Source organism: Microtus oregoni, unplaced genomic scaffold (genome assembly GCF_018167655.1).
Source record: "Microtus oregoni isolate MIOR12 unplaced genomic scaffold, Mior012 000052F_ref0000163, whole genome shotgun sequence".
NCBI lineage: Eukaryota > Metazoa > Chordata > Mammalia > Rodentia > Cricetidae > Microtus > Microtus oregoni.
In genome coordinates, this window is record NW_024543828.1 from 14867411 (window position 1) to 14895283 (window position 27873).

A 27873-nucleotide genomic window follows, 5' to 3' on the forward strand; every position below is an offset into this window, starting at 1 on the left:
GAAATCTTTAAAAAACAGATACTTTACTCTGGAGCCAAATCTGTGTATTTGTGGCCTGTGGATCCAAATTAAGATTTCTCCAAATTCTATATTCCAATGTAGTAATGGTTCATGAAGTTTTTAATTGTCATAATAGAACAAAGAAAGTCATAAATCAACACTTTTCAGATTAAAAAACATCATGTAATTCAAGAAAATTGATGGGAACATTAGATAGGTGGGTTTCAACAAAGCAGGCAAACCTCTGCTCTAGGCTCCAGATGCTGTCTGATGACATTCTTAGCTTTGGGGTTGGTGGATGCCAGTGGTCTGTTAACTTAATGTATCCTAAAATGTTTCAAATAATAGTCACAAGAACATCAGGTCACATATAGAGGTGTGCAACGAATGGCTATTAAGGGAGATAGAGATGGCCCATGATAACTTGGCTCTGTGCTGCATCATTCCAGGTTTGCCATAACACTGAAGTTGTAATCAGTCCACCATATTTTTGTAGTTGTAGACTTATTTATTTATTTGGGTTTTTTCTTGAGACAAGGTTTCTCTGTATAGCCTTAGCTGTCCCAGAACTCACTTTGTAGCCCATGCTGACTGTCCTCAAACTCACAGAGATCTGCCTGCCTCTGCCTCTGAGTTCTGGGATTAAAGTCATGAGCCACCTTGCACAGCTGGCAATTCTAGTTTCTTTCTGGGAAATTTAATTCATATTGCAAATGTCAGTATTTCATTTTTTGTGGCTAAATAGAATTCCATTAAGTGCTTATGCCACAGTTTCTTTAACCATTCTGTTGTTGTTGAACACCTCGTTTGGTTCTATAACTTAGTTGTTGTGCATAGTGCTACCATAAACACTGATTTGTCAAGTGTGATAGTTTGAATAAGAATATTCCCATAGGCTCATATATATGAACACTTAATCATCAGGGAGTGGCAATACTTGAGAAGGCTTAGGAGTTGTTGAAGAGAGTGTGACTTTGTTGGAGGAAGTGTGTCACTTGGGATGGGCTTTGAGGTTTCAAAAGCCCATGAAAGGCAGTCTCCCTCTCCCTTTCTCTGCCTACAGACCAGAATTTAGCTCTCAACTACTTTTCTAGCTCCACATCAGCTTGAATGCTGCCATGCTCCCTACCATAATCATAATGACCTAAACCTCTGAAACTGTAAGCAAGCTCCAAATTAAATACTTTTTTTCCTAAATTAGAGTTGCCTTGGTTATGGTGTCAACAGAGCAATAAAATGGTGACTAAAACAGTGTATTGATATTGCAATATATTGACTTTGAATCCATTGAGTAAATACCCAGGAATGGTATAACTGGGTCATATAGTAGACTTATTTTCAGTTTTTTGAGGAATCTCCATGTTGATTTGCATACTTACAGGAATATTTTTGCCAGCATTTGTTGCTATTTGTCTTCTTAATGATTGCTATTCTGACTGGGTTGAGATGGAATACCTACATAGACTTTCTATAACAATTGTGTATATATGTGTGTGTGTGTGTGTGTGTGTGTGTGTGTGTGTGTATGCAAGTGCATATTGCCACAGCCCATGTGTGGAAGTCAGAAGATAGCATTACAGGAGTTAGTTTTTTTCTTCCACTTTATGTCCTGGTGGGTAAAGTCAGGTCATCAGGTGTAAACTGAGTTTCTGTCCTGCTTGGTCCCACAGCCATTCAGTCCCAAAGAAACACACAGAGGATTATATTAATTATAAGCAATTTGGCCTATTATCTCAGGCTTATTATTAACTAGCTCTTACAGTGTAAATTAACCCATAATTCTTGTCTATGCTAGCCACGTGGCTTGGTACCTTTTATCAGTGAGGCATTCTCATCTTGCTTCTTCTGTGTCTGACTGGTGACTGTAGACTGAGCCTTTTCTCTTCCCAGAATTCTCCTAGTCTGGTTGCTCTGCCTATATTTCCTACCTTGCTATTGGTCAGTGTTTTATTAAAGCAATACAAGTGACAAATCTTTACAGGGTACAAGAGCATTAGCCCACAGCAATCAGTCTTACTACACAGAAAATACTCTTACCTGTCCATCACCTAACCCTTGATGTAGTTTTCATTTGAATTTTTCTAATGGTTATTGAGGTTGCACATTTATCATGCTTTTTGGCTCTTTTACTTTACCTTTAGATAACTATTTGTCCATTTTACTAGCCTATTTATTGTTATTTGATTTCTTATTAGTTTATTGAATTCTTTGTGCATTTTACATATTAATCCTCTGTCCTAAGTATAATTAGCAAAAATTGTCTCTCATCCTATAGGCTAGTACTGTATTCAATTAACTGTTTCTTTTGTTATACAAAAGCATTTTAACTTCATGAACTTTCATGTATCAATTATTGACATTATTTCCGGAATGATTTCAACCCTCATCTAAAACAAACAAACAAAAACAAGTCACATGTAACCCAAGATAGTCTTGAACTTGCATGGCCAGCAATCACACTAATCTCCTTGTCTCTACCTTCCCAGTGCTGAGGATTTTTTTTAAAGAAAGGATCTCAAATTATTTGTGTTTTTATAAATAAAGCTTGCCTGAAGATCAGAGGGCAAACTAGCAATACTAGTCAGACATACAGGCCAGGAACTGGTGGCACACACCTTTAATCCCAGGGCTCGGGAGACAGAGGCAGATGGACGTCTGTTAGTTCAAGGCCACCTGGATATACAAGATTGAATCTGTCTAAAAGTTAAACAGTGCTCACAAAAAGGTGATTCCCAGCACGTGGGATCACACACCTTTCATCTCAGCATTAGGAAGGTAGAGACAGGAGCAATATGGCTGGGCGAAGAGAGAAATAAATATAAAGGGGAAGAGACAGGAACTTAGTGGAGTGTGAAGTATGGAGTGTGGTTTCTTCAGGATTAGTGGAGACAGGATATTGTCCATTTTCAGTCTGAGGTTGAGGTAAGAGACAATGGCTGGCTGCTTTGCTTTTCTGGTCTTCAGGTTAAACCCTATTATCTGTCTCGGGGTTTTTGTTATTTTTACCACAGATCTCTCTATGTAATCCTGTAGGTCTTAGAAGCCCCTAGACTGACCCAAAACTTGTGATCTCCCTGCCCTGTTTTCTGAGTTCTAGGATTATAGTCATGGGCTATCATTTTTTAAGACTTATTTATTAATTATGTATACAGTATTCTGTCTTCATGTCTGCTTCAGGCCAGAAGAGGGCACCAGATCTCATTACAGATGGTTGTGAGCCACCATGTGGTTGCTGGGAATTGAACTCAGGACCTTTGGAAGAGCAGCCAGTGCTCTTAACCTGTGAGCCATCTCTCCAGCCCCAGGCATGGACTATCATGCTCAGCTGGTGTTCCTCCTTTGGATGTAGTTGTGTCACCTAGGCTTGACTTCCGGCCCATGGTAGAAGTGATAGTCCTGATGATCAAAATGTCTTTTGAGCCCTCCTCTTTTTCCTTTTATTGCATTTTATTTACTCATTTCACTTCTGTGTGTGTATGCATATGAGTGCACTGCGTGCATGCCTGCATGTATGAACATGCCACAGCATGCAAGTGAGGGTTGGAGAACAATTCGGCAAATCAGTTTTCCCCTTCCACCAAGTGGATTTTGGGGATAGAATTCAGATCATAGGCTTGGCAGCAAGGACTCTTATCCAATGAACCATCTTGAAAGCTCTCATTCTTTTATTGTCTTGATGAATAGCACTTGGCTTTCATTGATCAATTATAATTAATCTACTCTTCATACATGGATCATTTTTTCTAATTACTTTGTAATTCCTTCTAATACAGTTTTTTTCTTTTTTCTTTTCTTTCTTTCTTTTGGTTTTTTGAGACAGGGTTTCTCTGTGTAACAGCCCTGGCTGTCCTGGAACTCACTTTGTAGACCAGACTGGTCTCAAACTCAGAGATCAGTCTGCCTCTTCCTCCTAAATGCTGAGATTAAAGGCATACACCACCACTGCCCAGCTCAAAGACATTTTTATCTACTATTAAATTGTTTCATGCAATGTCTGTATGAATTTGTATCAAATTAAAATAATATTTACCATCTCTGATTACATGAGCAACATGTAATAAAGGTTAGATTTGGTAATTTTATTTGAGAAGTTAAATTTTCAATATTCAGTGTAGTGTGAGTCTGTATTCTGTCTAAATCACAAGCAAACAAAAAAATGAGAACAGTATTTTATAACAGGTCCATTCGGAACCAAAAATAGATGTGCTACCAAAATCGTCCGCAACTTTATGTAATAAGTAAAAAGCATTTAGGCCTTGGTATAGCATTCATTTTATTTAATGAGAAGAGAAAGAGAAATTCATTTGAGTGAGGCCTCATCATGCCCATACATACATAATGGAGGTCAAAGGGAAACTTTTAGGTGTTGGTTCTCTCCTTATGTCATGGGCTATAGGGTTTGAACTCAGGTCACTGGGCTTGGTGGCATGTACCATTACCAATTTTGCCAACTTGCTAGCCTTGAAGGTATACCATTTTTTAATTTTTTTAAAAAATTTTGTTTTGAAGCTGCACTATTTTAAAAAATACTCAGTGAACCTAAATTCACTAAAATTCATTGAAATATAGAGCATGAGAATCCATCCCTTCAAAGTTGCTCCAAAAAAGCTGAGGCAATGCCCAACAGCTGTAGAAAAAGCAAATCCTTTCTACCCTTTCTTCCCTGTTTGCTGACAGGGATGGGAGGTGGCCTGCCTGAAGTTCCACAGTCCAGGTCATTTATTAACTAAGCCTGCTTTCTTGTGCTGCAGGACCTCCCCATTCATCAGAAACCTGTAAGTGTAGATACCCCACTTTGTCAAGCAGACAGGTCTTAGTTCAGATCCCCACTACTTCCTACAGCAATATTAATAACTCTTTTCCTGAAGGACAATTAGACTCAATGTCAAATACCCATTTCTTGTCTCCCTCTCCCAAACCTAACACACAGCAAGTTAATGAATTGTGATATATAATACATTTCAATGAAATTATTATAAAATATATAGGAAACAGGAAAAATCGATTTTTCAGTTACATGATTTTAAAGAAGATGGATACGCTTTGCTACTTATGATACATCAACTTGTGATTTTGTTTTGGAGATGGGGTCTCATGTAGCAGAATAATCTCCAACTTGCTATGTAGCTGAGGATGACTTTGAATTTCTAATTCTCCTGTCTTCACCTCCCAATTGCTAGGATTACAGGTATGCGACACCACTCTCAGCTTTGGAAATGGCTTTATTAATGAAATATCAGATATCATTGGAACTATAGCTGTCGAGGAATAGATGTCAACAAACCCATTATATTTTTTATGAAACATTTACTGTTGCATCTACATCTAGTAATATGCAGGTCATAATCATTTCAGCAACAACTTTGGTCTTGACCACAAATCTGTTTGTGTGGAACAACACAACTGTATTTGATCAATATATGCAATATCTTCCACCTAATTAGTACCTGAGGGCAGGTTGTTTATAAACAGAAAACAAGAAGGGACACATTAAATATCCCCAGCAGGACTCTCTACACACTATCAAGCTCAGACATGAGGAAGCCAGTTTGCTCGTTAAGCAGAGAGCCAGATAACCTTCAGAATAGCACTAAGTTCAGTAAGTAACTAGAATAACTGGTGACTCCTGAGGTAATACTATTGTCTACAGCCTCTAACAAGGGGGAAATTAATTTGGTTCAGTTTAGCACCAAGTCAGAGATGTACTTAGAAAGCAATAGTTTAAAAAAGAAACTATATTTTTGCTTTTAGTAATATTAAGAAATATTATTTCAGCCTTAGTAACATGTAGTAACAGATCCCTCTTCCACCTTCCAACAATCACTCCCAAGTGACTTCCAGGTAGCCATTTACTAGGATTGCTATAGAAATCAACCACTAATCAGGGAATATTTGTCTCAGGGGACCAGAAATGGGTTACCGAGGATTACATAGCATACCATGCTTCAAATGTGGGTAAGGTTGCCATCTGGTGGATTTTCTGTTGTTAACTAAAATCAAAATAACATTTATAAACACAAACACAGCAATCTTTCTGGAGATCGGGAAAAAACTTCCTTTTACCAGTGACATAATTTTTTGAAAACATTTATTGAGTGTTTATTTTATTATTGGTACTAAATGAGTGTCTGTTGGAAGTGAAGTATGAGAAAAATACCAGGAAAGTAAGCATACTGAAGCTTCTGGATATCTAAAAGAAAATAAATGTGATGGATGTTTGCCATGGGGCTCAGGCTTGAAGAAGTATAGGAACTCTAAATGGTTCAATCCATAATCTATGACGCATCACTCAAATATCATCACCTACCTTGTCTTCTTCCGTTTCTCTGAACAAGAAAAACAACATATAATTCTATGTTTACATGCCGACCTCTTACTTAAACTGTGTTCCACGGTCATCTCATAACTACCATTTGTTTTTTAATCGTAAACAGCAGACAAATAAAGCTAGGGATACTACTTGCTGGTAGAGTGCTTACTTACCTGGCTTGTAAAAGGGCCTGGGTTTGATTCCTGGTGACACAAAAAATTCAATAATTGAAATGAATTGAGCTATCCTTCAAATAAAAGATTATCTCCGGGGCTAGGAGAATGGCTAAGAAAGTAGCTAAAAAGCACTTGCCATCCAAGCCTGAAGACTGAAGTTCAACCCCCAGAGCCCATATTAAAACAACAACAACAAAGAAGTAGCTAGGAGAGAGATGGCAGTGGTTAAGAACACTGAGTACTCAACAAAAGGACTCAGGTTCAAATCCCAGCACCCATATAGCAGCTACCATCTGTAATTTCAGTCCAAGGGGATCACGGCACACATGTGGTATAGAATATATATATAAAACACCCATGTATATAAAATAAAAATAAAATTTAAAAAAAAAGAAGCTGGATGATGCAGCACCAATCTCTAATCCCAACACTCCTACAGCAGGATAGAAGGTGGAAACAAAAGAATCTCCAGAAATAGGCTAGCTATTCTGGAGAATATAGTACTGTGGTAATAATCAACAAGAGAGACTCTGCCTCAAAAACCAAGGTCGAAAGTCAAAATGGACTTCTAAGAAGTTATTCTCTGACCTCCAAACATCTAGTGTTCATGTTCTGTACATACTAAGTAACTAAATAAAAATATTATCACATACCTATATTTGCTACCTTGGGGTTACTTCTTAAGTAAGGATTGGGAGCCTCATTTTCTGGCTTTAAGAAAAAGTGGGAAAAATGATAGTATAGGTTTGGTGCTCACCTTACATGAGAATAACAAAACATGTTAAGTTATAGGGTTTAACCCATGTTAGTTAGATGTGAGGAATTTCTTTTGAAAATAATGGACTTTGCTTTTTTTACATAGTAGTCATATCAGTTTTTGACTTTTACAAAAATTGGAGCTCTGACTACTTCCTCACTCTAAAACTTTTGTTCATTTTTTGATACACCATCATATTTGCATAACATTACTAACACCACATCTTGTTAACAAATAAATAAAGGAGCAAATACATAAAAATACCAACTTTATGCAAGTGTAGTAAATATTCTTAGAAGGACATCATAACTACAAATATGACGTTATGCAGACGGTTGTTTCTGACTTGTGATTAAGAGATTGCTCAGAGGTTTAGAGCACTGCCGGCTCTTCCAAAGGGCCTGAGTTCATTTCCCAGAAAACACATGGTGACTCACAACCATCTGTAATGAGATCTGGTGCCCTCTTGAGGAAGAGACCTAGTCAGTCATGCTCATCAACTTAGACCATGAAACCCAATATGGATAAGTTAAACAGAACAGCCATATATGGGCTGCCCATGCGTGCTTCAGCATCACCAGGGCAAAAACTTCAAATTTCAGTGTATGTGTGCACCTGAGCTTGTGTTTGCATGCCATATGCATTCAGTTACCAAAGGAGGCCAGCAGAGAGACACATTCCACTGACTCTGGAGTTACAGGCCCTTGTAACTGCCTATTGTGGATACAAGAAATAGAGCATGGGTCCTCTATAAGTGCTCTTAACTGCTTGGCCATCTCTCTGACCACAAACTTGTTTTTAAAAGTTTTTATAAGTTTTTTAGAAATATGTATGTTTGTACGTGTGTGTGTAGGCTTATGTGAAGAAGAGTGGGTATGTTCAAAGAGGCCCAAGAGGGTGTCTATATCCTGGTGCTGCAGGTACAGGCACTTGCGGACTGTTTGAAGGGATGATAGGAACTGAACTAAGGGTACCCTGCAAGAGCAGCAAGCATTCTTAACTATTGAGCCATTTCTCTAGCGCAAAAGTAAATTTCTTTTGACAGAAAAGTGATTGAAATAGTGCTGTATGTCAAAAGCCTTAGGAATGAGAACATTGAGCTAGGAATGACTGTTGGGTAACAAAAATAGAGTCCAGTGATAATGCAAGTACTTAGGCAGAAAAAAGGCAACAATGAAATGGAAACTTATAGGAAGCAAGAAAAAGCAGTGCAACTCTATAGAATTAGATAACATCTTTAAATTACTGTACTAAAGTTTTCAATACTAAAGTTAGGTATTGGACTCATTTTTTCTATATCTTGAGATCTTTAATAAACAGCTGGGTGTGGTGGCAAATGCCTTTAGTCCAGTACTTGGGAGGCCAGGCCAGACAGATCTACATGAGGTTGAAGTCAGTCTGCTCTACAGAATGAGTTCCAGGAAAGCCACAACAACATATAGAAACCCTGTATCTTGAGTTCTTTATATAGTTTGGAGATCAGACCTTTGTCTGTTGCAGCGTTGGTGAGGATCTTTTCCCAGTCAGTGGGTTGCCTTTTTGTCTTGGTGACAGTGTCCTTTGCTTTACAGAAGCTTCTCAGTTTCAGGAGGTCCCATTTATTCAATGTTGTCCTTAATGTCTGTGCTGCTGGGGATATGCGTAGGAAGTGGTCTCCTGTGCCCATATGTTGTAGAGTATTTCCCACTTTCTCTTCTATTAGCTTCAGTGTGTTCAGCCTGATATTGAGGTCTTTAATCCATTTGGACTTGATTTTTGTGCATGGTGATAGATATGGATCTATTTTCATTCTTCTACAGGTTGACAACCAGTTCTGCCAGTACCATTTGTTGAAGATAAAATGCTAATTAGCCCAATTAAAAAATGGGACACTGAACTGAATGGAGAATTCTCAACAGAAGAAATTCAAATGGCCAAAAGACACTTAAGGTCATGCTCATCCTCCTTGGTGATCAGGAAAATGCAAATCAAAACAACCTTGAGATACCATCTTACACCTGTCAGAATGGCTAAACTCAAAAACACCAATGATAGCCTTTGCTGGAGAGGTTGTGGAGAAAGGGGTACATTCATCCATTGCTGGTGGGAATGCAAACTTGTGCAACCACTTTGGAAAGCAGTGTGGCGATTTCTCAGGAAATTCGGGATCAACCTACCCCAAGATCCAGTAATACCATTCTTGGGAATATACCCAAAAGATGCCCTATCTTATGACAAAAGCATTTGTTCAACTATGTTCATAGCAGCATTATTTGTAATAGCCAGAACCTGGAAACAACCTAGATACCCTTCAATGGAAGAATGGATGAAGAAAGTGTGGAATATATACATATTAGAGTACTACTCAGCGGTAAAATACAATGACTTCGCAAATTTTGCATGCAAATGGATGGAAATAGAAAACACTATCCTGAGTGATGTAACCCAGACCCAAAAAGATGAACATGGGATGTACTCACACATAATTGGTTTCTAGCCATAAATAAAGGACATTGAGCATATAATTTGTGATCCTAGAGAAGCTAAATAAGGTGAACCCAAAGAAAAAACATGTAGTCATCCGCCTGGATATGGGAAGTAGACAAGATTCCAGGGCAAAACCTGGGAACTTGGGGATGAGGTGGCATGGGGCTAAGGGTGAATGGGGTGAGAAACGTTGAGAAGGGGAGAATGGGGGGAGCTTGGGGGAATGGGATGGTTGGGATAAAGGAAGGGTGGACACGGGAGCAGAGAAATATATATCCTAATTAAGGGAGCCATCTTAGGGTTGGCAAGAGACTGGACTCTAGAGGGACTCGCAGGTGTCCTGGGAGATGTCCCCAGCTAGTACCTTGAGCAACTGAGGAGAGGGAACCTGAAATGACCCTATCCTATAGCCATACTGATGAATATCTTGCATATCACCTTAGAACCCTCATCTGGAGATGGATCGAGATAGAGACAGAGACCCAAATTGGAGCACCGGACTGAGCTCTTAAGATCCAAATGAAGAGCAGAAGGAGGGAGAACATGAGCAAGGAAGTCAGGACCACAAGGGGTGCACCCACCCACTGTGACAGTGGAACTGATCTATTGGGAGCTCACCAAGGCCAGCAGGAATGGGACTGAATAAGCTTGGGATGAAACCAGATTTTCTGAACGTGGCGGACAATGAAGGCTGATGAGAAGCCAAGGACAATGGCACTAGGTTTCTATCCTAATACATGAACTGGCTTTGTGGGAGCCTAGCCTGTTTGGATGCTCACCTTCCTGGTCCTGGATAGAAGTGGGAGGACCGTGAACTTCCTGCAGGGCAGGGAATCTGGACTGCTCTTCATTCTCGAGAGGGAGGGGGAATGGGGTGGGGGGAGGGGGAGAGGGGGAGGGGAGTGGAGGGAGAGGGCGATGTGTGCGAGGAGGGGGAGGGAAATGGGAAATTTTTTTTGCAACAACTAAAAAAAATAAAAGAAAAGAAACCCTGTATCAGAAAAAAAATGAAGAAGAAGAAGAGCATCATCAACAACAACAACTTTAGTGAACAGAATATTTAAAATGAAAATGATAGAGGTCACTAGGTTTTGGCTAAAGTGACATAGAAACAGGTACAACATTTTGAATATGTTGTTATAACATATTAAAGCTAATACTGTACTCAGTGATATATACCTATTGCAACTACATTGTATACCCAAAAAACACAAAAGTAATGTTCATAAAGGCATCATTAGCCTTTGGAAACTGCAAAAGCTTCTATCAAAAATAGATTGAGAGTTAGGCATAGTGGCACTTGCCTTTAATCCCAGCCCTCTGGGGACAGAAGCCAGTCTGATCTACATAGTGATTCCCAGGACAGCCAGAGTTACATAGTATCTTGAAAATACCAAAAGTGAAAAGAAAAATAGAATGAGAATGTAAATTGTAGAATACAAAAATTACAAAAAGTTATACAGGCATGAAATAAGGTAGTACACTCCACAGCAATGTAAGTATTGCAAATGTATTAAATGCAGCACTGTAGTGATGGCACATGCCTTTAATCCTAGCACTTGGGAGGCAGAGGCTGGCCCACTTCTGTGAGTTTGAGGCCAGTATAGTCTAGAGATAGTTCCAGGACAGCCGTGAATATGCAGAGAATCCCTGTCTTGAAAAAATCAAAAATTAAAATTTAAAAAAAAGCTATTTTTATTTTTAAAAAATTAATTTTATTTACAGCCCAACCAGTTTCTCCTCCCTCTTCTCCTCCAAGTCCCTCCCCCACACCTTCTCCCCCTCACCTACTCCTCCTCCCTTTCTCTTCAGAAAAGGTCAGACCTCCATGGATACCAAACATGATATACCAAACATGGCATATCAACTTGTAGTAAGAATACACACCTCCTCTACTATTAAGGCTGTGCAATACAACCCGGTAGGAGGAAAGGGTCCCAAAAGTCAGAAATAGAGTCAGAGACAGCCCCAGATCCCACTTTTAAGAGATCCCCAAGTAGACCAAGCTACACTACTATAATATATATGTAGAATGCCTAGGTCAATCCCGTGCAGGCTCTCTGGTTGTTGGTTCAGTCTCTGTGAGCCCAGGTTAGTTGATTCTATGGGTTTTCTTGTGGTATCCTTGACTCCTCTGGCTCCTACAATCCTCCCTCCCCCTCTTACACAGTATTCCCCAAGCTCAGCCTAATGTTTGGTTTCTGCATCTGTTTCCAACAGTTGCTAGGTATACCCCCTCAGATGACAATTGGGCTAGAAACCAAGCAATGGGCAAAGCGGAATATCATTACCAGTCATTTCATTGACTGTATTTATTTAGCCAGTCATCTTGTGTTCTGTCCTAGGTCTCCGGGTTATTCAGCCTCAGGGTTCTGGTCCTACAGACAGTGTTAGGTGTGGGCTCCCTCTCATAGTATGGGTCTCAGATTGGTGCAGTTACTGGTTGACCACTCTCACAATTTCTGCTTCACCATTACCTAAGCACATCTTTCAGGCAGGACAAATTACAGGTTGAAGGTTTTGTGGCTGAGTTGGTGTCCCAATCCCTCCACTGAAAGTCTTGCTGTTTAGAGGAGATGGACAATTTTGACATTGTATTCTCCATAGCTAGGAGTCTTAGCTAGGGTAACCCTCATAGATTCCTGAGAATCCATTACACTCAGTTGAATATTGCTCTTTCAAGGTCTGTAAAGAATTGTGTTGGCTCCTGCATTGCTGGTGGGAATGCAAGCTGGTATAGATGCTTTGGATGTCAGTGTGGTGATTTCTCAGGAAATTAGGAAACAGCAACCTTCTTCAAGACCCAGTAATACCACTTTTGGGTATATATCCAAAGGATGCTCAGTTGTGCCATAAGGACAAGTGTTCAGCTATGTTCATAGCAGCATTGTTTTCATGGCCAGAACGTGGAAACAACCTAAATGCCCCTCGACCAAAGAACTGATAAGGAAAATGTGGTACACTTACACAATGTAGTACTACACAGGAGAAAAAAATAACGACAGCTTGAATTTAGCAGGATGGAGCTAGAAAACATCATTTTAAGTGAGGCAACCCTGAACCAGAAAGACAATTATCACATGTACGCACTCATAAGTGATTTTTAAACATAGAGCAAAGAAAACCAGCCTACAAATCACAATTCCAGAGAACCTAGACAACAACAAGGACCCTAAGAGAGACATACATGGATTTAATCTACATGGGAAATAGAAAAAGACAAGATCTCTTGAGTAAATTGGGAGCATGGGGACCTTGGGGGAGGGTTGAATGGGAGGGGAGCAGAAAGAAATGTAGAGCTCAATAAAAATCAATAAATAAAACAAAACATAAAACACAAACATCAACAATTAATGTATATAATTAAAAAAGAATTATGTTGGGATTTTGATGGGGATTACATTGAATCTGTAGATTGTTTTTGGTAAGATTTCCATTTTTTTATGCTAATACTACCGATCCATGAGCATGGGAGATCTTTTCATCTTTTGATATCTTTATCAATTTCTTCCTTCGTGGACTTGAAGTTCTTATCATACAGGTCTTTCACTTCCTTGGTTAAAGTTACCCAGAGATATTTTATATTATTTGTGGCTATTGTGAATGGTGTTCTTTCTCATATTTCTTTCTCTGCCCATTATCTTTTGTATATAAAAGAGATATTGATGATTTTTTTAGGTAATGTTATATTCATCCATTTAACTAAAGGTGTTTATCAGCTGTATGAATTCCCTGGTAGAGCTTTTGAGTTGCTTATATATACTATCATCTCCTTTAGTTGTCTGATTGCTCTAGCTAGAACCTCAAGTACTATATTGAGTACATATGGAGAGAGTGGACAGCTTTGACTTGTTCCTAATTTTAGTAGAATTTCTTTTGAGTTTCTCTCCATTTAATTTGATGCTTGCTTTGGCCTGCTGTAGATTGCCTTTATTATGTTTGGGTATGTCCCTTGTATACCTTATTTCACCAAAACTTTTATCATGAAGAGGTATTTGATTTTTCAAAGGCCTTTTCAGCATCTGATGGGATGATCATGTGTTATTTTTCTTTCAGTTTGCTTATACAGTGGATTACATTGACAGATTTTCATATGTTGAACCATCCTAGCATCTCAGGAATGAAGCCTACTTGATAATTTTGTTGTATTATTGGATTTGGTTTGCAAGTATTTTATTGAATTTTTTGTATCAATGTTCATGAGGGATACTGATTTGTAATTCTTTCTGTTGAGTCTTTGTACAGTTTGTGTGTCAGGGTGACTGTGGCCTCAGAAAAGGAATTTATCAATGTTCCTTCTGTTTCTATTTTGTGGGAAAAATTGGGGAATATTGGTACTGGGTCTTCTTTGAAAGTCTGATAGAAATCTGTGCTAAAAATCATCGGACCCTGTACTTTTTATGCTTGGGAGACTTAATGACTGTTTCTTTTAAGTAGGGATTATAGGTCTATTTTAATCATTTATCTGATCTTGATTTAACTTTGATAAGTCATATCTATCAAGGAAACTAAGCCAGAGAAAACCTGAGGCAGTGAACTCCACGGGAGCAATACTAAGCCAGCAACCTAGGCCAGAGCAGGCCTGGGATGGTAAACTCCATGAGAGCAGGAGCAGATCCAGACCAGGGACATTTGCAGAAACAGGACTGGGCCAACGACCTAGGCCCAAAGAGGCCTGAGGTGGCAAGCTCCACGGAAATGGGATTAAGCTAGCCACCTAGGCCAGAGGAGAGGCCTTGAGACCGCAAGCTCCATGGGAGTGGGGCCAAATCCAGACCAGAGACATTTTCCGAAGCAATACTGAGCTGTGACCTGTGAAATCCATAGGAGCAGGTACAGGGAAGCAACAGCTGAGTAAGTGGGCTAGAGCCAGAGACTGCTGTGGGTCTGAGCATGAATCTGGAACTTTCCAGAGAGTAGACCTGAGCCCAGAACAGGACCTTTGAGGGAGTACACCAGAGCCAGGACCCCTGTGGGTCTGGGTGTGAGTCTGGGACCTCTGAGGAACTTGGCCTGAGCCAGAAACTCTGAGAGTCTGGGTATGAGTCTGGGACCTCTGAGGGAGCAGGCCTGAGCCAGGAACGTCCCAGGAAGTAGGCAGGAACCAGAAACTTCAGGTCTGGGTATGAGTCTGGGACCTCTGAGGGAGTAGGCCTGAGTTAGGTCCTCTATGGGTCTAGGCATACCCAAGCCTGGGAACTCCTAGGGAGTAGTTCTTTGCAGGACCAACTCCATGACAGGGACTTCTGCAGGAGCAGATCCAGATGAGGGGCATTTGCAGAAACAGGACTGAACGGGCAAACTAGACCAGAGCAAGCCTGAGACAGCAAACTCCATTGGAACAGAGCAAATCCCCCAGGAGTGCTGAGTGACCTCCAAGAACAGGGAGTGACCAACTGGGTAACTAGAACCATGGCACTGACTATACCAAGAGAAACAACCATCTGAGCCTTGGATCCACTGAAACCTACAAGATTAATCACCAGAGTCACAGACAGTCTCAACCACACCAATTAGAGGAAAAGATGAGTAGACAAGGTAAGAACACATGCAATACCACAAAGAACAACATGACACCAGTAAATGTAGATACCCTACAACAGCAAGACTTGAACAACCAAATGTAGATGAAGCAGAAGAAATGACCTAAAGAATAACTTCAGGAGAATGTTTGAGACCCTTAAAGAAAAAGGGAGAAATTCCCTCAAAGAAATGGAGGAAAAGACAAACAAGAAATTAGAAGACATCAGTAAATCCCTTACAGAAAACCAAGAAAAAGCAATCAAATACATGAAAGAAACTATTCAAGACTTGAAAACTGAAATAGAAACAATAGAAAAAATAAGCCGAAGGAATCATTGAAACAGAAATCGTGAGAAAACAATCAGGAACCACAAATGCAAACAAAAACAACAGAATACAACAGAGATGTGATGGAGGAAGGTCATTGGCTAATAAAGGCACTGCCCTGGCCCATTTTATTGGTTAGAGGATAGGTGGGAGGAGTAAACAGAACAAAATGCTGGGAGGAAGAGGAAGTGAGCGCAGAGACTCCACAGCTCTCTCGGGAGCAGACGCCTCAGAGAGAGACGCCATGCTCCTGGCTCCTGGGCAGACGCACGCTATGAAGCTCCGACCCAGGATGGACTAGGCTAGAATCTTCCCGGTAAGACCGGTTCTCACAGATTATTAGAGATGGGTTGATCGGGATAACAGAATTAGCCAGTAAGGGCTAGGGCTAAAGGGCCAAGCAGTGATTAAAAGAATACAATGTCTGTGTGTTGTTATTTCGGAGCATAAGCTAGCCATGTGGGCGGCCGGGTGTGGGGGACGCAGCCCTGCCGCCCCATATTACTTCATATGGCGCCCACGTGGACAACTGCTTCCACATAAAGCCTGAGACAGCTTGGGAAGTAATTCTAGAACAAAATGAAGGCATTGTGCCTGGTTTCTTGGTAGCAGCAATTTCTCGGTTCTACTCTGCTTGCTAGAGGCAAGCAAGCGCCTCATCTAAGAGAGGCTTCCTGATTCAGCTTTAGCTGCAAAGCCTGCAGCTCATTAAGAGGTCCTGCCACGAAACACTTAAATGGTGTTGACGAAAAGCTGAACGCATGCTTTTCGATTTTCAGCCGTAGCAGGAAAAAAGCTGCGCCGTTTAAAAATGCCGGCTTTCTGGGCTGTCCTGCCAGGGCAAACTCTGACTGTTTGAGGCAGGAGGGCCGGCTACTGAGAGAGGACTTGAGTGTTGTCTGTTGTAGCTCACTTGCTGGCAGGGACCTTGAAATGCCATACAGTTGTTGCAGTAAACATGGCTACAGCCTGTATATCCGCCATGAGGCTGGAAAGCTAAGGAATGGGCTGGATCCAGCCGGCAAAGCCACGCCTTTAATCCTACTGATATTGCTTGGTAAATTAAAGATTCATGTGGTCAGAAAAAGAGAGATATACAGTAAAGAGAGATTCAAAGACAGAAAAAATTTCTGAATGGTTTAAAGTGTGTTAAAAATATATGCAGACTAAAAGTTAAAGTTCTTAAAGTAAAAAAAAAACAAAAAAAAAGGAAGAGAGTTGTTGTGTGTGGTAGCACACGCCTTTAATCCTAGTGCCTAGAAGGCAGAGACAAACAGATCTCTGTGAGTTCAAGGTGTAGCAGTGTACACCTTTAATCCCGAATGCCTGGGAGGCAGAGACAGGCGGATCTCTGAGAGTTCAAAGACAGCCTGGTCTACAGAGTTACTTCAGGTCAAAGATACAGAGAACCTATCTCAAAAAGCAAAAAGTTAAAAGTAAAAATAAACTAAATAGAGGTTAAAACAAAGCTGCACAAAGATGGAAAATACACAGAGAATTTTGATACTGTATGCTATTATGCTCTCTTTGAATTGTTTGAATGCTGAGGAAGGAGCAACAGCTGCTAAAAGATATTTATTTATAAATGCTGCTGAACTAATCCGACATAGATATTTTGATGCCTTGACTTTGAAATTTGGATCTAAGGATATGATACTTTGGAAAGGAGTTTCTTATTTTGTTTTCACAGAGGATGAGACGCTGTTCACTTCTTCTATTCCGATTTGGTATGATGGACCACGTCCTCCTGAATGGTTCCTGTGCACGCCTTCAAAAAATTGCTTCGCTCAACTGCCAACTGAGATGAAACTAGCACACAGGTTATACCATGAAAGACCTAATTAACGACGCCCCATTCAGCAGGAAGCAGTTTGGAGAGAAAAAACTGCGCCCATATTCCCAAAAAATGTTTATAAGTGTTCTTTTACATTTAAAGGGGGATATGATATAGGTATGAATAATTTGCATTAGTATAGATTTTGCTTTATTGATAGAGATTTACAGTCAATTTTGTTATATGTATAAGTGTTTCTGATTTTGATTAAGGTATTGTGATTATGTAGTTCATTTAAATACGTACTGTATAATTAAGAAATATAGGTTGTTAATGGATAATCATCGATAATAGTAAAGCTTGTAGTCATGTTAGTTAGATTTTCTAGATATATAGAGATATATTTTAGATAGACATTCTTCATGTCTTTCTAAGAATAGGACTTTTCATGACAATGAGACACTCTGCTCCTGGCAGCACCAATCTACTTCAAGAGGAAGATGGGCATCGAAGAGGCACCTTATGGAGTTTGATAGCCATTTGGGCAAGAAACTTCTCTTGCCTGGACTATTGCATAAACTGGACACAGAGAACCCGCAGAGAGAGGATTACTGAACTTGTCTAAGGTGAGATGATCTTTCGGGGTTCCTGATTCATGAAAGAGTCTGCGAGACATTCTGCAGGACACAACAGATAGTGACTAAACAGACTTTGAATTTTCCTGCTTTATGGAAATGTCTGCTGGATACCATGGGCCTGAAGGCTGAAGATGGATGCCCCAATGGTACAGAGGAACTTTGAGTGACTGTCCAGGCAGCGAGATGTCTCTGTCATTTCTAGAGTTTTAAAAGTTGCTTTTTTCTTGTTTGCTTAGGTAGTATTGTATCTTTCTGGAGTCTTTGATGGAGTTAAGAATAGTTAGTTATAGTTATAGTTATAGTTTTCCTTAGTTATGATAAAGATTATTGTAACTTTTACTTGATAACTGTTTTGTTATATGTAATTTTGCTATGTTAAAGTTAAAGCTTTTTTTTTTTTTGTTTAAACCGAAAAAGGGGAAATGATGGAGGAAGGTCATTGGCTAATAAAGGCACTGCCCTGGCCCATTTTATTGGTTAGAGGATAGGTGGGAGGAGTAAACAGAACAAAATGCTGGGAGGAAGAGGAAGTGAGCGCAGAGACTCCACAGCTCTCTCGGGAGCAGACGCCTCAGAGAGAGACGCCATGCTCCTGGCTCCTGGGCAGACGCACGCTATGAAGCTCCGACCCAGGATGGACTAGGCTAGAATCTTCCCGGTAAGACCGGTTCTCACAGATTATTAGAGCCATCTATTGATCGGGATAACAGAATTAGCCAGTAAGGGCTAGGGCTAAAGGGCCAAGCAGTGATTAAAAGAATACAATGTCTGTGTGTTGTTATTTCGGAGCATAAGCTAGCCATGTGGGCGGCCGGGTGTGGGGGACGCAGCCCTGCCGCCCCATATTACTACAGAGATGGAAGACAGAATCTCAAGTGCTGGAGATACAATAGAGGAAATACTCATCAGTCAAAGAAAACATTAAATCTAACAAAAGCTTAACACAAAATATCCAGGAAATATGGGACACCATGAAAAGACCAAACCTAAGAATAATAGGTATAGAAGAAGGAAAAGAAATTTAACTTAAAAGCACAGAAAATATATTTAACAAAATCATAGAAGAAAACGTTCCCAACCTAAAGAAAGATATGCCTATGAAGATACAAGAGGCTTATGGAACACCAAATAGACTGAATCAAAAAACGTCCCCTCACCACATAATAATTAAGACATTAAACACACATAATAAAGAAAGAATATTAAGAGCTGCAAAGGAAAAAGACCAAGTAACATATAAAGGCAGACCTATCATAATTACACCTGACTTCTCAAAGGAAACAATGAAAGCCAGAAGGTCCTGGTCAAGTTTTGGGACTAATTGAGTCCTGGCTTTCAGCTGCTTTTCCCTCCTAGAACCTTCTAATTAAAGTTACTAGAAGCTGTGCCTAGCTTAGAGGATCAGAGGATGGGATTTTCACCTGTTGGCCATTGACTGCAGTGCATTTAAGCCTACATGGTGTTAATTAAAGTAGGGCTTTCTGAACCAGCGTTTGGAGGTCCATGTGTTGGTCTGTCTCTGCGTCTGTGCTCTCAACATCCAGCCCCTTGCCCGAAGCTCACGAACTGGGGTCTAGCGCATAGAGCACAGACAGGGGGCCATGGTACGCAGCAGTCAAGCATTATGCAGCTACTAAGTGACCATGGATGCCATCCCAGACTACTATACCCAGCAAAACTTTCAATCACCATAGAAGGACAAAACATATTCCATGACAGAACCAGATTTATTTAAGACATAGCCAATAACCCAGCCCTACACAAAGTACTAGAAGGAAAACTCCAACCCAAGGAAGTTAGCTACATCCACAAAAATACAGACAATAGATGTTTTCACAGCAGCAAATCCCAAAGGAAGGAAAACACAATAATATCACCAACGAAAACTAAAATTACAGGACCAAGCAATCATTAGTCATTAATATCCCTTAATATATAAATCGATTCAATTCACCTTTAAGAAGACACAGATTAACAGATTGGATACAGTAACAGAATCCATCCTTCTGCATACAAGAAACACTTCAACCTCAAAGACATCGCCTCAGAGTAAAGGGGTGGGAAAAAAGTATTCCAATCAAATGGACCTAAGAAACAAGCTGGTGTAGATATCCTAATATCTAACAAAATAGACTTCAACCTAAAGTCAATCAAAAGAGACAAAGAAGGACATTTCATATTAGTCACAGGAAAAATCCAACAAGAGGAAATCTCAATACTGAACATCTATGCCCCAAATACAAGGGCACCCTCATATGTAAAAGAAACAGTTCTAAAGCTTAAATCATACATCAAACCACACACACTAATAGTGGGAGACTTCAACACTCCACTCTCACAACTGGAGAGGTCAGTCAGATAAAAAAAATGAACAGAACTAAGGGAACTAACAGATGTTATGACACAAATGGACTTAATAGACATCTATAGAACATTCCATCCAAAGAGAAAAGAATATACCTTCTTATACCTTCTCAGCACCTCATGGAACTTTCTCAAAAATTGACAACATACTCGATAATAAAACAAACCTCAACAGATACAAAAAATTGGAATAACCCCATGAATCTTATCAGATCACTTTGGCTTAAAACTAGAATTCAACAGCAACACTAATTCCAGAAACCCCACAAACACATGGATATTCAACAATGCTCACCTGAATCATCAATGAGTCAAGGAAGAAATAAAGGGAGAAATTAAAGACTTTCTAAAATTCAATGAAAATGACCACAAAACATACCCAAATTTATGGGACGCAATGAAAGCAGTGTTAATAGGAAAGTTCATAGTACTAAATACCTACATAAAGAAGCTGGAAAAATCCCACACTGGTGAATTAACAGAACAGTTGAAAACTTTAGAATAAAAAGAAGCAAACTCCGCCTTTCATCTCAGCACTCGGGAGGCAGAGGCAGGCGGATCTCTGTGAGTTCGAGACCAGCCTGGTCTACAAGAGCTAGTTCCAGGAAAGGCTCCAAAATCACAGAGAAACCCTGTCTCAAAAAACCAAAAAAAGAAAAAAAAAGAAGCAAACTCACCCAAGAGAACTAGATGGCAGGAAATAATAAAATTGAGAGCTGAAATCAACAAAATAGAAACAAAGAAAACAATACAAAGAATCAATGAGACCAAGAGCTGGTTCTTCAAGTAAATTAACAAAATAGACAAAACTTTATCCAAACTAACCAAAGGCAGAGTTATCAAATTCAGAAATGAAAAGAGGGGCATAACAGACATGGAGGAAATACAGAAAATCATCAGGTCATATTTTGAAAATCTGTACTCTACAAAAATTGGAAAACTTAAAGGAAATGGACAATTTTCTGGATAAATATCAATTACCAAAATTAAATCAAGACCAGATAAGCAAATTAAACAGACTTATAACTGGTGAAGAAATAGAAATAGTCAACAGAAGTCTCTCAACCAAAAAAAGCAACAATGAGGACACTAAGAGAGACTTACATAGATATAATCTGCATGGGAAGTAGAAAGTAGAAAAAGACAAGATCTCCTGAGTAAATCGGGAGCATGGGGACCTTGGGGAAAGATTGAAGGGGGAGGGAAGAGGCAGGGAGGGGAGCAGAGGGAAAAAAAGAGCTCAATAAATACCAATAAAAATGTATTTTAAAAACACAAAAAATGGAGTACAAACATAAACAGAGAACTCTCAACAGAGGAATATAAAATGGCTGAAAGACACTTAAGGAAATGTTCAACATCCTTAATCATCAGAGAAATGCAAATCAAAACAACTCTGAGATTGCATCTTATGCCTGTAAGAATGGCCAAGATCAAAAACACTGATGACAACTTATGCTGGAGAGGTTGTGGGGAATTCAAGCTCTTACAGCCCCTTTGGATGTCAGTGTGGCAATTTCTCAGAAAATTAGGAAACAGCAACCTTCCTCAAAACCCAGTAATACCACTTTTGGGTATATATCCAAAGGATTCTCAATCATGCCACAAGGACATGTGCTCAACTATGTTCACAGCAGCATTGTTTGTCATAGCCAGAACCTGGAAACAATGTAAATGCCCCTCAACTGAAGAATGGATAGAGAAAATATGGTACATTTACACAATGGAGTACTGCACAACAGAAAAAAAATGACATCTTGAATTTTGCAGGAAAATGGATGGAGCTAGAAAACATCATTTTGAGTGAGGTAACCCGGACACAGAAAGACAATGATCACATGTACTCACTCATATGTGGTTTGTAAACATAAAGAGCCGAAAACCAGCCTACAAACCACAATCATTTTAAGTGAGGCAACCCAGACCCAGAAAGATAATTACCACATGTACTCACTCATAGGTGGTTTTTAAACATAAAGCAAAGAAAACCAGCCGACAAACCATGATCCCAGAGAACTTAGACCACAATGAGGACACATTTAGAGAACTAATCTACATGGGAAAGAAAAGATCTCCTGGGTAAATTGGGAGCATGGGGTCCTTGGGGGAGGGTTGAAGGGGAGAGGGGAGAGGCAGGGAGGGTAACAGGACTACTATGAGTCCATAGACCAGGAGCTGGAGAGATGGCTTAGGACTGTAGGGCACGTGCTTCTCTTCCAGTGGACCCAAGATTGGCTCTTAGCAACCATGTCAAGCAATTGATTTAGGGCACTTGCATTAAGAGGCATGTACCTCCTCATCACAGAAACATAACTAAAAACAATGAAAAGTTATAATAATAAGAGATCAAGGCCAGCAAGTTACATTCAGATATTTTTTCTTTAAGTGACAGAGAAAAGGAAAGTGCATAGCATGGGTTAAAACTCATCCCATTTGCTCTGCAATGCCCTCCCTACTGCCATTTGGCATGTTCACGTGTCTCCTACACTGAGTATTCTGGATTAAAAGCCTCTATAAATCCCCAAACCTCCTCTATAGAAGATGTGTGTGTCTGCATTGCTCACTTTAGTATAACAGGTCTGCACAAAGTCCTCTATGTAGCCACCCTGAGAAGGCAAGGACCAAAAGTAACATTCCCCTATTTACTGCAAGCAAGAACAAAGTCTGGTCTCCTGGTCATACACACAGCACTTATAACATCTACTGTAGACATCTGTAGCAAAGGCGATCCTCTTGGGCTGCCTTATGGCCCTGAGCGTATCCATGAGCTGAGAACAAAGCTGGGAAATCTCTCTATGGAGATGTGACTCCACTCATAGCACTCCAGAGGGGCAGGGTACTGCCCCATGGTCATCTTGCTCAAGTTGGCTGTGTGGTGAAGGTCACTGAAGACATTCATGGAGAAGTCATTGGTATAAAAATTGACCTTGGTAAGCTGGGAGCAGTGGTTGAGAGCAGGTAGGAGTTCACTGAGCTGATGGTCCTTCATCCCACACCCCTGCAACTCCAGAGTCTCAGGAGTGTCGGCCACATTCTCTAGGAGAGCCCTGAGAAGCATCATCCATAAACTGGACAGTAGGACACCACTCATGTCCAGATGTCTTAGTTGATGGAGGCGCTCACACTGGGAGAAGTGACACAAGTGTGACTGGGACAAGTGGCAGTGAGTGACAGAGAAGGTTTCCAAGGGGGTTTCTAGATACCTGAGCAAGTGTTTCCTGTGGTGGCTGGGAAAACACGTGCCATGCAGATGCTAAAGATGCTGGAGATGGCAGAGTCTGGAGAACTGAACATCGAACTTTCGTATCAACTTCTTATCTAAGCACGGTGTGTAGGCAACCCCAAATCTGTTCTTGTGGATTCGCACTAGAGAAAGCATGGGAAGGTTTCTCATCTCACCGAGGTGGGTAGGAAATCAAGCCAGAGCGCACCAACTCCAATCTATGGTGAGCTCTAACACCTTGATGTGTTCTGGCTCGGAAACACTCAAGAGCCGTCCTGACATTTTCTAGGGACAGTTACATTATCTTCATGTTCTCACAGCAGAGCTGGAGGAGTCTTTTCGCTGCTGGACCCACTGCAGGACATATTTTTTTTTCTTCATCCAGTTGGGGCCTCAAGTAGAGGTCAGCTATCACCTTTCGACGCTGTCTCAGCTCATGTCTGGGAGGGGGCTTTCCTGCTTGCTTCTCACTCACAGTCCCTGCTGAGCAGTTCCCATTCTCTGTTCCAGCCTGGATGGTCCAGAACTCACGGGACACCCTCCGAAAATCGAGTACTTAAAGTTTCCCCCTCCTGTGAGGAGAACAGGTGAAGTGTCATGACAAGAGAAGACCGGGCAGATATTCAGCTCCTGGCCACATATCCCTAATGCCAGCTCTTTCTTTCTCCCATCTGGACCTTGGCAGTGTTTGTGTGATTCCCCAGTGCCCAACAAAGTCCTCATGGTTGTTGTTCTTTTCTGTGGAGTTGGAAAGGAGACACGAGACGCACGGGGGTCCATGTGGGTAAACTTTAATGGGGGGGTGACGACAGGTGAGGGATGGGGGTGAAGAGAAAAAAAGGGGCGAGTTACGGCGATCCCCATTTTTAAGAGGGATCCAGGTGCGTCTGGGAAAAATGTCCTGCGCATGCGTGGCTTTTTTGTCGAATTGGGAATTGTAGTCCGGTGGGATGCTGTATCCTCTGCCGTTTCTGGAAATTGTAGTCCGGCGATCCTGCTGCGCATGTGCGGTCTTTTCGTCTCCAAAAAGAACAACAATGGTGCCAGGCAATGGCTCTTTCTGAGCTGCATCAGTAGCCCTCTGTCTCACTTTCCCCCATTCACTTTCTCTAGACCTGCTACTACTAGTGCCTGTGGAGAGACAGGGACAGGCTCCTTCCTCTGCATCCACATTGTCTGGTGGTTCTTCCCCCACCCAACTGTCCTTCTCCATCACATCTCAACAAGAGTCAAGGTTTCTGCAGTCTTCCAAGCTGATGCTACCAATGGCCTCTGACCTAGCTCTGACCCCGTTCTCACAACCCAAGATATCCCTCCCCTGTACTCCAGAATCTTCCATTTGCCCCTACATAAATCTTACATGGAGTGAACTTGCTCTCTCAACAGGACATCCATTCCATCAAGCACAGCCTAAAAGATCTCCAGGGTGAAGGTGTTCATCAGGGCCCTCGCAGGGAGGTAGGGGAAAGGCCATTCTGCCACCATGGCCTTCACATCCTAGTGCATCTGCCACTGAAGGCCTCCTGGAACAGTGCTGGGAAGAGCATCTTGGGCAGGTTTTCCAGAGCAGAGATAGCCAAGAGCTCATTTTGCAGCAGAGCCTGCCTTGCCAGCTCCTCCAGTGTGGGTAGGGGTTAGATACTCATCCTGTTGGGTGCTGGGGAAACTTCCAAGGGAAGTTCACATGGAAATGTGAATTCATATAAACACAAATCAGTATCCAGGAAGTATCACGAAAAAGTCACAAACTGAGGAAATTACAAGTGTTGTTATATTACATAGTGGGTTAAGAGAGAGAGGCACCATGCCACAGAGCCCAGCTAAAGGGGTTTTTATTGGGGGAAAGTGAATGGGGAGATGGAGGAGGGGAAAATGGAGACTGACCTTTGGGGACTAGAGCTGCAAAACAAAAGAAAGAGGAAGAGAGGGAGAGGGGGGAAGACAGAGAGAGGCACAGAAGCAGAGAAAGGGAAAGAAAGAAAGAGTTGGGAGGTGGGTAAGGCCAACCTTTTAAAAGGGAACATAGCGAACCTGCACAGAAGGTGCTCTTCCTGGCTGTAGCTGAGGATGTATCGTGTCAGGACCTCAAGGGCAGGCCAGTACAAGTGTCTGAATCCAGAGATGGATGCTGGAGATCCTGTTCCTTCTCCCAGCAGGACAGGCACTGGCTCTGGGCTCTCGAACAGTTGGCACCTTCTGGCTTCTCTGAAGCTTTTCAGCACCTTCCCTGTAGCTCCTCCCCTTTGCAGTCCTGTTATTTTAAAAGTTGCAAATACTGGGCATTGTTGGCATACACCTTTAACCCCAGCATCAGGGAGGCAGAGGTAGGTGGATCTCTGTGAGTTTGACGTCAGCCTCAATACCTGTCTCAAGAAGAAAGAAAGAAAGAAAGAAAGAAAGAAAGAAAGAAATCAGAACGACAAAAAAGTTGCAAGTAAAAAAACGGTCACATACATACAATAATCAATGAACAAGAGGCTTTGAATTCGAAGGAGAGTTATGAAGAGTATTTAGGAGGGTTCAGAGGAGGAAATGGAAGGGAGAGATGTGATTGTGATTAAACCATGAACTAAAAAATAAACAACAAACGAACGAATGAATGATTAAATATAATCATCACACACCTTAACTAAGCAAACTCAAAGACTATACAACTCAATGAACTTCTATTCAGTTATAGTTATCAGTAGGATACTATACTATACTGTGGAGCTTCACACTGGATTTTATACTTCCACTATTGAATATATTTTAGCCACTTCTTCACCAAAACTGAAAAGTCTATGACAGAGTTAGATAAGAAAAACAATTAACCTTATATCATGGCTCCTGTTTTTATTTTTTATTTATTTTTAAACTTGACTTTCATTGGATCCTCTTTTTAGCCCTCCCTCATCCTGTTCCTTAGTTACCCAGAGCCTCTAAGAGCAGAAATGTCACCATGACTTAAATTTTTAACATTTTCCAGGGTTTTCTTTTTGAGAAAAGTTTTTACTATGTATCTCTGGCTAGCCTGGTACTTGCTTATGAAAACCAGACTGACCTTGAAATCATAGAAATCTGCCTGCCTCTGTCTCCCAAGTGCTAGGATTAACGACGTGCCTCACCATATTTGGCTCAGTCTTCAGTTTTTGTTGATGTCAGTTGTTTGTAATTTCTTCTCTCTTGTTCTCTTCATTCTTCTGTATTTATTTGAAAAATAAATGGAAAGAAAGAAAAAGAATGTTCCTTCTCCCATGATCTAAACACAAGTTCTGAGGGAAAGTAATTTCTAACTGTGCCATGTTAAATAACATAGCCCCCCCAAAGATATTCTGACCATAATGCATGGGTCTGTGAACAAATTGCTTTACACGGCATAACCCAATTTACAGATGCTATCAAATTAAGGGTATCAAAGGGGAAGATTTCCCTGAATTATGTGAGTAGGTCTAATGTAATAAATAATAGGAGTATTTATGGAAGGCAAATAGGAAAGACAAGGTAAAATTTAAGCCAGAAGCAAAGACTGAAGCAGAAATTGGCATAGAAGATGAAGGGCCCCTGAGTCAAGAAGCTTGGGAATGCAAACATAATCATTTCTCAGAAATTCCTTTGCGAGCCGGGCTGTGGTGGCACACGCCTTTAATCCCAGCACTTGGGAGGCAGAGGCAGGCAGATCTCTGTGAGTTCCGGACCAGCCTGGTCTACAAGGGCTAGTTCCAGGACAGGCTCCAAAACCACAGAGAAACCCTGTCTCGAAAAACCAAAAAAAAAAAAAAAGAAAATCCTTTACGAAACACTCCTTTCAACATCTTGATTATAACACATTGAAATCACCAGCAAGGGCTAGAGGTAAAATAGTTCAGGGTAGCAGTTGCCCAACAAGCACAAAGCCTATAGTGGGCTCAATTCTCAGCATTGCCAAAGAAAAATACTGAAAGTTATTTCAGATTTGTAAAATAGAACAAATACATTTATATTCTGTTTTGTTTCACAGAACAGTTCAGGACACTGAATCCAATCATACATGCTAAGTAAGTTCTTCTACAACTACATTCTCAGATCATTTGTGATTGTGTTGACCCCTGAATTTGTGTTAATTAGTTATTACAACAACACAAAACTAGTATAAAATGTAGAATTCTGTGTCTGTCGAACAAACAGATGGGAATTTCAAATGAAGTGTTTTCACACATGTAAGACTTTGTTATCATATTTTCTCACAAATTTACTAAAGAATCATTGTTCACTACAATGAGGAAGTTAAACAAAAGTGAGGGAGACATGGATCAAGAAAATAGAGTTCAATAATAGGCAGGTAAAAAAAAAATTC

The 27873-nt window shown here is 40.7% G+C and overlaps 1 pseudogene; it reads right to left on the reverse strand.

Annotated features, from left to right (window-relative positions):
- Nucleotides 1-22977: 22977 nt before the first annotated feature.
- LOC121437510 lies at nt 22978-24563 on the reverse strand (annotated as a pseudogene).
- Nucleotides 24564-27873: the final 3310 nt, after the last annotated feature.